Here is a 10,922-nt window from a genome sequence, read left to right on the forward strand (position 1 = left end):
TCCTCCAAATTTACCACCTGATTATCTTCAGATTGGTGCATGGTAGGGCCAGTCCTGGACTCATCAGTCCTTAGGACCAGAATGTATTTTCAAATACCACGATAGACACAGAAATCAGAGGTTACTCTGATCATGAGCAGAGTATATATCTTTCACCATCAGACAGTAATCATAAACAGTCTTGATATTTTGGGGAGCCAGAGAAGAACTTGAGGAGTGAGGCCGAAGACCAGCAAGAAATTGAGACAATATAAAGAAATACATCGTTTTCCCCACTACAAAAGCACCTGGTGTCTCTTTTACTCTTGAACCAACACAACAACAGCTAACTCTTCCCATTTTTATGTTATCATATAAATAGCAAATCCTGCATACCATTGGTATAGTTTTAAGGTGATATTGTGTATGCACCTCCAACTGTCTTCAACAGATTTAATTGTACTATTTCATAGGCTGTATTTACCTGTACTATTTCAAAATTGCCTAAACTCTGTGTGTGTGTGTGTGTGTGTGTGTGTGTGTGTGTGTGTGACATCTGGTAGCTGACATCATGCCCAGCATCTTGTCAGTGCTGCAAACTGTGCCGGGGCTGCATAATGCAGCTCTACGCTGTTGAGGATGAGAGGCAGTGCAAGTAGCATAGCCACAGTTAATCCCATTATGGTAAAATGGCTGCTTGCGCAACCTCTCAGCCTCAACAGTATCCTTAAGTATCCACAGCAGTCCCAGCACAGTTCTGCACATCATGTTGGCCAAAGTCCATACTAGGGACTAGATTCTACCCTTATATACAGGGTTTTTCAACTGATTTCTTGATTTTAGTGTGGTGGACATATTTATTTATCTGTCATATTCCTATGCCACCTGGCATGTGCCTCCCTAGGTGGTGTACGTAAGTTAAAATACAACAAATATAAAAACAGGATAAAATGATTAGAACAATTATGATATAAAACCAATTTAAATTAATTAAAAGCCTGAGAAAACAGGTGTGTCTTATGGCATTCCAGAGCCCCAGGGCAGCCACAGAAAAGGCCTGGTCCCAAGTAGCCACCCAACGAGCTGGTGGTATCCATAACTGGACCTCCCCAGATGATTGTAATAGTCAAGAGGGTTCATGACAAAGGAGGCGCTCTCTTAAATGCCCTTGACCCAAGCTGTTCAGTGCTTTATAGGTAATAACTAGCACTTCATATTTCGCTCAGAAACATATTGGCAGCCAGTGTAGTCCTATTAAGATTGGTGTTTTATTGTCTCTTCACTTATCCCAGAGACCATTCTGGCTGCAACATTCTGCACCAAGGGACTACATACAAAGGAAGTAGTTAAGCCTGGAGGTTACCAGCATATGTACCACTGTTTTAAGGTCATTTTCCTCCCAAAATGGGCATCGCTGAAGTATCAGCTGAAATAGTATAAAAAGCACCCCTGGCCATTGCCTCAACATGAGAGACAGAGAGAGTGGATTCAGGAGCACTCCCAAAGTATGTTACTTGTTCTTTCTGGGGGAGTGTAATCCCATCTAGAACAGGCAGATCTAAACCTTTTCTCAAATTCTGACCCCACCCCCACCCCACAGCCAGTACCTCTGTCTTATTTGGATCCAATTTCAGTTTGTTATCCCTCATCCAGCCCATTACTGCCTCCAGGCAGGCATTTAAGGAAGTTATGCAATTAGCTGATGAAGCTGATATGAAGAAATAGATTTGGTTGTTATCAGCATAGTGATAACACTCTACATACACCAAATCTCCTGCTGATCTCTCCCAGCGGTTTCATGTACATATTAAAAGCATTGGAGACAGTACAGAGTCTTGTGGAACTCCATACAATAACTCCCACTTTGCAGAGCAACAGTCTCCAAGTGATTCTATCTGGAATCTGCCAGAGAGTTAGGAATGGAACCACTGTAAAAAAATGCCACCCAATCTCAACTCCCTCAGGCGATCCAGAAGGATATCATGGTCAATGGTATCAAAGGCCACTGAGAGATCCAAAAGGAACAGCAGAGTCACACTCCCTCTGTCAATATCCAATTGGAGATCATCCATCAGGCTGACCAAGGCAGTCTCAACCCCATAGCCCATATGAAAGCCAGGTGGAAATGGGTCTAGAAAATCTGTTTCCTCCAAGACTGCCTGTACTGCACCCTCTCAATCACTTTGCCAATCATGGAAGATTGGAGACAAGTCTATAATTAGCTAACTCTGAGGGATCTAGTGCAGGTTTCTTCAAGTAAGGTATACTAATAGCCTCCTTATGGCAAGGAGGCATCCTACCCTCCCTCGCATAAGCATTTATAATATTTACCAGACCCTCTATGATTGTACTATTGGCAGATGGAATGAGCCAAGTTGGGCAAGGGTCAAGAGAACAGATGGTAGGACGTACAGTCCAAAGCAGCTTGTCCACATCCTCAGAAGCCACAAACTGAAAGTGATCCAATCTGATCCCATAAGAGGAGTAGCTGGACACTTCCCTAATAGAGAATTTGATTAAATATATTAGTAGAGAATTTGATTGTATAGGTTGTGGATTCAGTTCAATTTAGATTTTGTGGACAAAAGGGGAAAACTGCATCTCCATGGTTAGCTCCCATGTTGCTTTGGATATTTTGTCATAACATGTTGTTCCATTCTATATCAGTGCTTCCATATCTGGTCACTGATGCTGCCATCATGGGAAGGAAGAACCAGAGGGACCTCGTGTGATTGAAGCCACAGGGAAGAACTCTAGCTGTGTGCACGGGTTCCAAGAACCCATGCACAGCTGCTGCTGGGGCCGCTGCGTTCGCTGGGATGGGCACTGTCACACGCGGGGTGCCCCTTTTCCTCCTGCCACATGCGCAGTGGCATGGCAGCAGCCCTGACAGAGCAGCCTACAGTAGTAGGCTGTCCTGCCCAGCTGTTCTCTCCCCGTCACATGCGCAGGGGACTCTTCTCCTCATGGCACATGTGGCAGCCAGCTGAGTAGCAGGGGCAGGGAAGCCTACTACCCCAGGCTGTTCTGCCATGGCCACCACCAAGAACGCAGTGGGGAGCAAAGAGGCACCCCCCCACACACACAGCAGGGATAGAAGGGGCACTGCAGGGTGGGGGCTACTGGGTTGGGGGCGGGGGCCCCAAAGACAGGCTACCTATGCCCTCCTTATGCCACAGTGAAGCCCTGCCATGAGAACATGGGAGCCAACCATGGAGAGCAATTTATTTGTTGGCTACCATGCAGCATCAGTAACATCTGAGAATGAATTTTCCCCTCCTTTGAAATGTGTTCTCTGGCTTACTTATCTGTTAATGAGGAGCATGATCCTCATGCGTACACCAAAGATGAAATGTGTACACCAAATATGTCTGTGTGCCATAGCTTATGAAAGCTGATATGTGCAACACAACCGCCCTGAGCCATTTCAAAATGGGGGGTATAAAAATCGAATGAATGAATGAATGAATAAATGTCTGTCCACTGAGTAGCACAAGCCATATTTTGTAGAACTGCTTTGATAAATACTCCTACAAAATACCTTGCCTAAAAAATAGCTTCCCATGTGTGGTAAGAACCAGGGAAGGCTCAGATGTCAGGGGGTGGGGACTTACATACATCTTGGAGCTAAAGTAATTTCAAACAGCATCAGCATTAAATGGGTACCATTAAGACCCAAGGATTTAATTTGCAGTAGGACAGGTGGGGGCAGGGGAATCCCTCCAGTGAAGCGTAAACAAACTTAGGGTGTGTGGAAAGGATGAGACAGCAGCAGCAGAAAGGAACTTGGTAGACATGCACTGAACTGGATCTGCAGCTCCCACTGCTTCTCCAGACACCATGCAGGCAGCTGGATTGTGCTCTGAAGTTGCTTCCATTCTGTTAACATAGGAAGCTGCCTTATACAGAGTCAAACTATTGGTCCATCTAGCTCAGTATTGTCTACACTGACTGCCAGCAGCTCTCCAAGGTTTCAGGCAGGAGTCTTTCCCAGCCCTATCTGGCGATCTCAGGGATTGAACCTGGGACTTTCTGCATGCAAGGCAGATGTTATACCACTGCTACAGGCCCATCCTATTCTAAATATTCCTAAAAGAAAGTTTGATGAATTCTTATGTGGTAATAATTATCATTGCCAATTTCTTTCTGGGCTAAATTAGGGATGTGTGAATCTATTTGAATTTGAATCGATTTGGCTCAAATCTGGCCAATTCAATTGAATTTGAATCAAATCACCCTAAAAGGGTAAATTTGATTCAAATTTGTGTCCATTTGAATCAATTCAATGACAGCTTAGGGACATTTTTAGCACTTTAAAAAAAACCATCCAGGCAAAACACCATCCAGGTCAAAAAAGGTGCCAAAATAGGTTGAATCGGCCTGTTTTGGGCCAATTCAATTCAAATTTGAATCAAATAAACCAGTTTCTATTTGAATTCAAATCAAATCTGAAAATTCGATCCCTGCACATCTCTAGGCTAAACCTAAAGTACTTATGCTTACTTTTAAAGCCTTTATCATCTAGGTTCATAGAAAGTGTCTTCCTTTTTACATTGCTCCCATTCATTGAGATCTGGAGAAAGCAAAACTTCTTGGCAGTCTCACAGTCTAACAGGTTGCCTCACCAAATGATCTCTTGGTGGTGGCTCCAGTCTTAAGGATCTTCTACCAGGTCCAGTGCCTTCTTCTAACTTTGAATCCTACAATGGCATGAGTGCAAGCAACAGTATCATTTCTGGTGTTTTAAAAGAGAACAAGAGATGGTATCATTTAGGACTGCATCTTCTAATGTATTCCAGAGTCCATGATACAGAGCTATTCACAAGACAATATAAACATTGTCTTCAGTTTCTTGCAAGCTATGCTTTGTAGCCCTTGAATGAGAGAGAGTTCAGTATCTGTAATCTGTAGAAGAAGAGGGGGGAAACAGATGCCCTTCAGTGCCTTTTTATTTGAGCTGGCTTTTTAGAAAGTAGCAGGAATGGATTAGTTAGTTAGTTAGTTAGTTAGTTAGTTTATACATACATACATACATACATACATACATACATACATACATACATACTTCTATATAGGGGGCTCTGCCCCGGGTGCCAACAATGAAGGAGGCTAGGTTGTCGTGCACTCGGGACAGGGCCTTCTCTGTTGCTGCCCCCAGGCTTTGGAATGCTCTCCCAGTGGCCATTCACTCCTCAGACTGTCACAGTTTTTAAAGCTGGTTAAATCTTGGCTTTTTATCCAGGCCTTTACATGATTGTTTTATTGCTGCTTCTGTGTTTTTTTATCCATGTATAGTTTTCTGTATTTGTATATTATATATTTTAATATCAGATTGTTTTTATATTTTAGCTAAATACTTTTAATTCATTTTTATTATGTGTTTTAACTTTTGTAAACTGCCTTGTGATTGTTTTTAATGAAAGGCGGTATATAAATCTAACAATAGGTAGATAGATAGATAGATAGATAGATAGATAGATAGATAGATAGATAGATAGATATAGAGAGAGAGATAAACAAACAAACAAACAAACCACCCAAAACTCACATCTCTGGGCGGTTTACAAAATAGTTTTTAACCATTTTAATTATAGATATATTTTAGCATTTTGATTGGTGTTATTCGCCCCAAACTCTTAGAAAAAGGATGACTGGAAAGCATATTTCACAAATACTTTTTTAAAAAACACCCACATTTTATGCAATGACGTTCTAATTGATGCATGGTGATAAGCATCATTTTAAGAGCATTTATTTTTGCCATTTATGTTCACGAGAGCCTTACAGCTCATCATTTTCCTGCAAATGCCAGATTATTTTTAAGTGATAGCCTGGAGGGGAAAAAATGTATGTTCATCAATTTCCTGTTCTCCAAGAGATAACCACTGCATCAGCCACTGGTTTATCTTTAACCCCAGGCAGGAAATGTATCATAATTTATTCTAGTGCATTCTAAATTGGCCTTGTTGATTACTGTTGTGTAAACAATGTGGAGCATTTACCTCAGTGAGAGCCGGGGCTGATGTGGAGCAAAGATCGGCTGAAGAGCTTCAATTTAGTGAAGTGGCTGTAATATCACTACAAATGCCAGTGTTATCTAGCAAATACTGAAGAGCTTTAAAAAGGGGGGCGGGGGAAGGAAAAAGAAAACTGGATACTTGTTCTGTGTAGTGCTAATGGGCCACTTACTGAAATATATCTGTTTGGAGATTGAAATCCAAATGGCACAAGGTTAGATCCCATTAGAAAGTGGTTTCTACATGTACAGCATGATGGGCGGCCTCATTCAAAGGTTACACTTAAGACATTTTGAAGGGTCAGGATGAAAGGGTTCAGTTGAAAAATCTGTTTGCCCTGGCTGTATACAAACATAAGTCATGCATGAGTATTCCCACAGCTTCATAACAAAGTCAGTCCAAATCCAAATAAGATTTTAAAAACAAAAATCTGACTAAGAACAGACTTCCGTTAACAACAGGGGAAACTATTCAGAAAGTTTGAAGATGAACACCAGCTGAACTATACCACAAACTAAACATGGCCAAATACTAAAATATAAATTAGTACTTAATATGCAAGTACAAATATATTTTAATCCACCTGAAAAGCACGTTTCCTTCATAATTTCAGTAGCGATGCATCTTCCTAAGCCAGCCCTTTAACAAGGTATGAGTGGGAAAGCAGCATTCTGTTCCCCAAAAAGAATTCTGGAATGAATGGATTTGTCCAGTCCACTAAACCTCTGGAATTGATCACAGAATCTGGAATGGCTTTCATAATCCACTTTGGTTACCAAATTGAGATGGAAAGAGTGTCCATACAAGACTCAAAGCCTTTAGAACATTCAAGGGTCAATATCATTAACTCCACAACTCACTAGAGGCCTTGCAAATTACCAGAATCCAGTAGAACACCCACAGACTCTTGTAAACAGATTCCTGAGCATTTGTGCTAGCTCATCTACTGGTAATCTGTAATAATGCTGGATATCATCCAGACTAAGTTATTCATGAGTAGTCCCACTGAAATAAATGGGACACATTAATAATGATTTATTTATTATTCATTTATTATTTACATTTGATTAACATGTCCCATTAATTTCAGTGGGACTACAAATGAGTAACTCAGTCTGGATGTCAGCCATTGTGTCACAACACTGGCATCACGTCAGTGATATGATGTCATGCTGCAGAGTAGCCAGCATTTGCATCCTAAGTATTTATTTTCTGGTGCAATACCACGTTTCTTTTCCTGCACAGTCCTAATAGAAACATATTTGCAGTACCATCTCTTAGGTGGGCTGAATCAGTGCCATTGCCCAGGCCCTACACTTTAGTGGGACCCATGCATCAGTTGCCATTGGCAAGCTCCCTTTCCTTCCATGTCATGGACCGTTTGCGGAGCACCATGCCTCTCCTCCTCCTCCTCCTCCTCCTCCAAAGAGCACCAGGTTGTTGCTCTCCTCCAACCCTGCTCTTGCTTCAGTTGGCTGAAAGGAGAGGAGGGGTGGAACAATGCAGCAATAGTGTCCACTCATTGGCCACTGCTGCTGCCCAGCAAGGAAAGGAGGAGAAGGAGGATGAAGAGCAGTTGAACATAATTGTGTGAATAAGACTCACCTCTTCCTGTTCAGAGTGCGTTTACATGCTGCTCCACTCTTTTCCCAAGTTAAGCAATTTAATTCAAGCAGAAATGCTGATCATTACTGAAATGCATCAAGGGAAGAGCAGAGCAAGTCCAGCAGTCATTATGTTGTTCTTTCTCTAATGTGCTTGAGCAGTAGGTCAAAACTGCTCCTTGGTTTAAATTATTAACACATTGAAGTAAAGCCTCATGTGAACAACTGGCTGGCATTTATTGTGCCCGGAAACAACACATTAATTTAATGATCTACCAGAAGGTTATATAAAAACTCTTGTGTGTGCTGCTCTTCATGCCAGCTAGCTATTCATGTGTTGCCTTACTCTGAACATCAGCTTTCAAAGCATTTCCTGTCTGCTGTGTGAATATACCCCAGCATGTAGCCCAGAACTTCAAGCATTAAGAGGGGTTTTGACCATGCACTTCTGTGACACAGGTTGCAACCACCTCAGCTGTGGAAGTACTAAGACAGGTGGTAGCCTGCCAGGTGACTTTTTCAGATGTTTAGAGAAAAAACTAGTGCTGCTCCAAAATGATCCTCCTCTTTTCTCCATCTTATTCCTCCATATTTGAAATGCAGCTTCTATTTCCCCCATGATATTTTCAGGCAATGAAAGTGGGAGGTTCCTTCTGGCAATTTCTTAGGTAGGCCTGGGAAGCTCAGAGAAGTGTCTTAGCTTCCTGATTAAGCTGCCTTTCCTGCCCCTCCGCCCTGATCCCCTCTTGGCGTCACTCCTATACCCATCAAATTTCTCTTGGGCTTGCCATCTTCCACTTTGCTTAGACCGTGACCCCCGGTTGGAGGAGAGGGCAATCAGTTGCTCTGGTTTGGATGCATTCCTGGTGCCTTAGATAACAAAAAGATCACAGTGGGCCAGGAAAGAACCATCTTAGTGGTATAGCTGTCTGCAGGATAGCTTGCAATTTAATTAGATAAAACATACCAGGACAGACTGGTTCCCCCACCTTTGCCTTGCCCATCAGCTTTGGAGAGGTTTAGTGAGTAAGCACCTAAATAAGCACCAAGAGCTGTTCAAGGTCACTGAGTCTTATGGTCACTTGATAAGAGCCCCAGAAACAGCTCCAATGAGTCATGCTTGAGATGCACTTCCCCATTAGCACAAAGCACCTTGCAGGCAGATACCTGCACTTGCTCCTTTGTCTTTTGGGGTGCTCTAATAGGAACAAGAGATCTCAATAGCCTCAGCCTCATTAAGCCTTTTGTTTAGAGTGATTAAGGGTGGTTGCTGAAATGACTCACACCCAGCCATTCCCCAAAGCCACATTTTTACAATGAAGAACTCTTGCTTTTTTATTGTAGCTTCAGAAATATTCTTTCCTTGGCCAACGTGCACTATAGAGAGAAATCCTTTTCTCTTGCATGGGGTGATTTGCAACTTCTTCCCCAACTGGGATATCTTAGAGTACCCCAAGTTAGCTGACTCTGTAATGAACTGGTAATCTAAGGCATGCTGCCTTCTCCCTGCACCAGAAGCCTCTCTGACTTGCCACCCTTCCTCCACAACAAAAGGCCTTCACCTCCTTCCATCCCTCAAAAAGACATCAGCCACTTAATTATCTTCTCTCTCCAGCTCCACAGACCAAATTAGGATAGGAGTATCCATTTCTCTTGGTCTATCATCTCTCATATTTCTCCCCATCCCTTTATGCCAGAATCCCTCTCTTGGAATTTTGTTTGAATTGAGTCCTATTCTTAAGGACCAGCATCATGTAGTCAGATTCTCTGTTTCAGTCCTCTAGGAGATACTCAGCTACTGCTTTTGTCTTGTAAATTTCTGCCCTTTAATAAATTTAGCCTTGGTTTTTCAAAAAAGCTGTCTTGACTGTGTTGCTCCCTTCTGAGTGCAACAACATTGACACTGTCTTTACCTGCAGCCAGCCTTTCTAGACAAAAACGGCACGGCTATATGCATGTTTGCACCCAATTTGAGTTAATTCTCCACTGAAACTGAAGCATAGTCACAAAGCGTGGTGACAGACATGCATCAGAGCAAATATGGTAACACAACATTGTGACATTTCTGCTTGCAGAGACGTGGCATAAACTCTTCAAGGTGCCGGCTGTGGCCAGCACAAAACAGTGGTAAGCCACCACCCATAGAAAATGTATAAGAAACTTCACAAGTATTCCCCATTGCCCTGTTTCATCTTGAAATTCTTCCATACTTTCAAACTGCTTCTAAGAGAATGCTCAGGCAGCTCTAGAAAAAACAGATTGTAAGACACTAGTGATAAGATCAGTCAGGCTCTGTAGCCTGCCTTCAGGCACCACAGCAGGGTCGTAACTATAATAGGGCAAGGGGAGACAGTTGTCTGAGGGCCCACTGCCTTGGGGGGGCCCTCCAGAGGCAAGTCACATGACCGACTTCCCCAGCCGCGCACCCGCCCGGGTTTCCTTCAGTTATATTCATCCTCCAAAATTGTCTTTCTCTATGTCTTTCTCTAGTACAATTAAATGTTCATCCACAATTTACAAAACCTTTACAAAAATAATTTAGGATGATGTTCTATTGTGGCACACACACATGTGTGTATATATCTATATCTATATCTATATCTATATCTATATCTATATCTATATCTATATCTATCTATAGATATATATATACACACACACACATACTATGCTTTTTGTTACCACTATTCAGCCTCATTTAAGATTTCTTTACTTCATGAGATGAGCTTCAGTTGTGGGGGGGGGGATTAAAATCTTGTCTCTGAGCCCACTCCAACCTTGCTACACCCCTGCACCACAGGCTCTTCATTTTTATAGTAAGCCAGCAGATTGAGCTCAATGCAGTAAAGGTGTTGTCTAAACTGCAATGCTAGAGGGCTAATCCCTGCCTACCAGGCTGTATAAATCCTGAGCCTTAAAGGATAATAACAATAACAACAACAACACAACAACAACAACACAGCACAACAACAACAACAAAACAGCAGCAACAACAAAACAGCAACAGCAAAATACAAAGATCTACAAACTGAAATGGAAAGGCTGTGGCAGAAGAAGCCCAAAATAATCCCAGTAGCAATTGGCACCCTAGGTGCAATTCCAAAACACCTTGAAGAGCACCTCAACACCATAGGGGCCACAGAAATCACCGTCAGCCAATTACAAAAAGCAACTTTATTGGGAACAGATATTTTGTGATAATATCTATAATAATAACAATATTGATAATAAAATTCAACCATCCCAGGTCCTTGGGAAGTACTCGATGTCTGGATAAAACAAACCAGTCAATAACACCTGTCTGACTGTGTAACAAAGAAAT

The sequence above is a fragment of the Hemicordylus capensis genome, chromosome 5, assembly GCF_027244095.1.
Source record: "Hemicordylus capensis ecotype Gifberg chromosome 5, rHemCap1.1.pri, whole genome shotgun sequence".
NCBI classification, from domain to species: Eukaryota; Metazoa; Chordata; class Lepidosauria; order Squamata; family Cordylidae; genus Hemicordylus; species Hemicordylus capensis.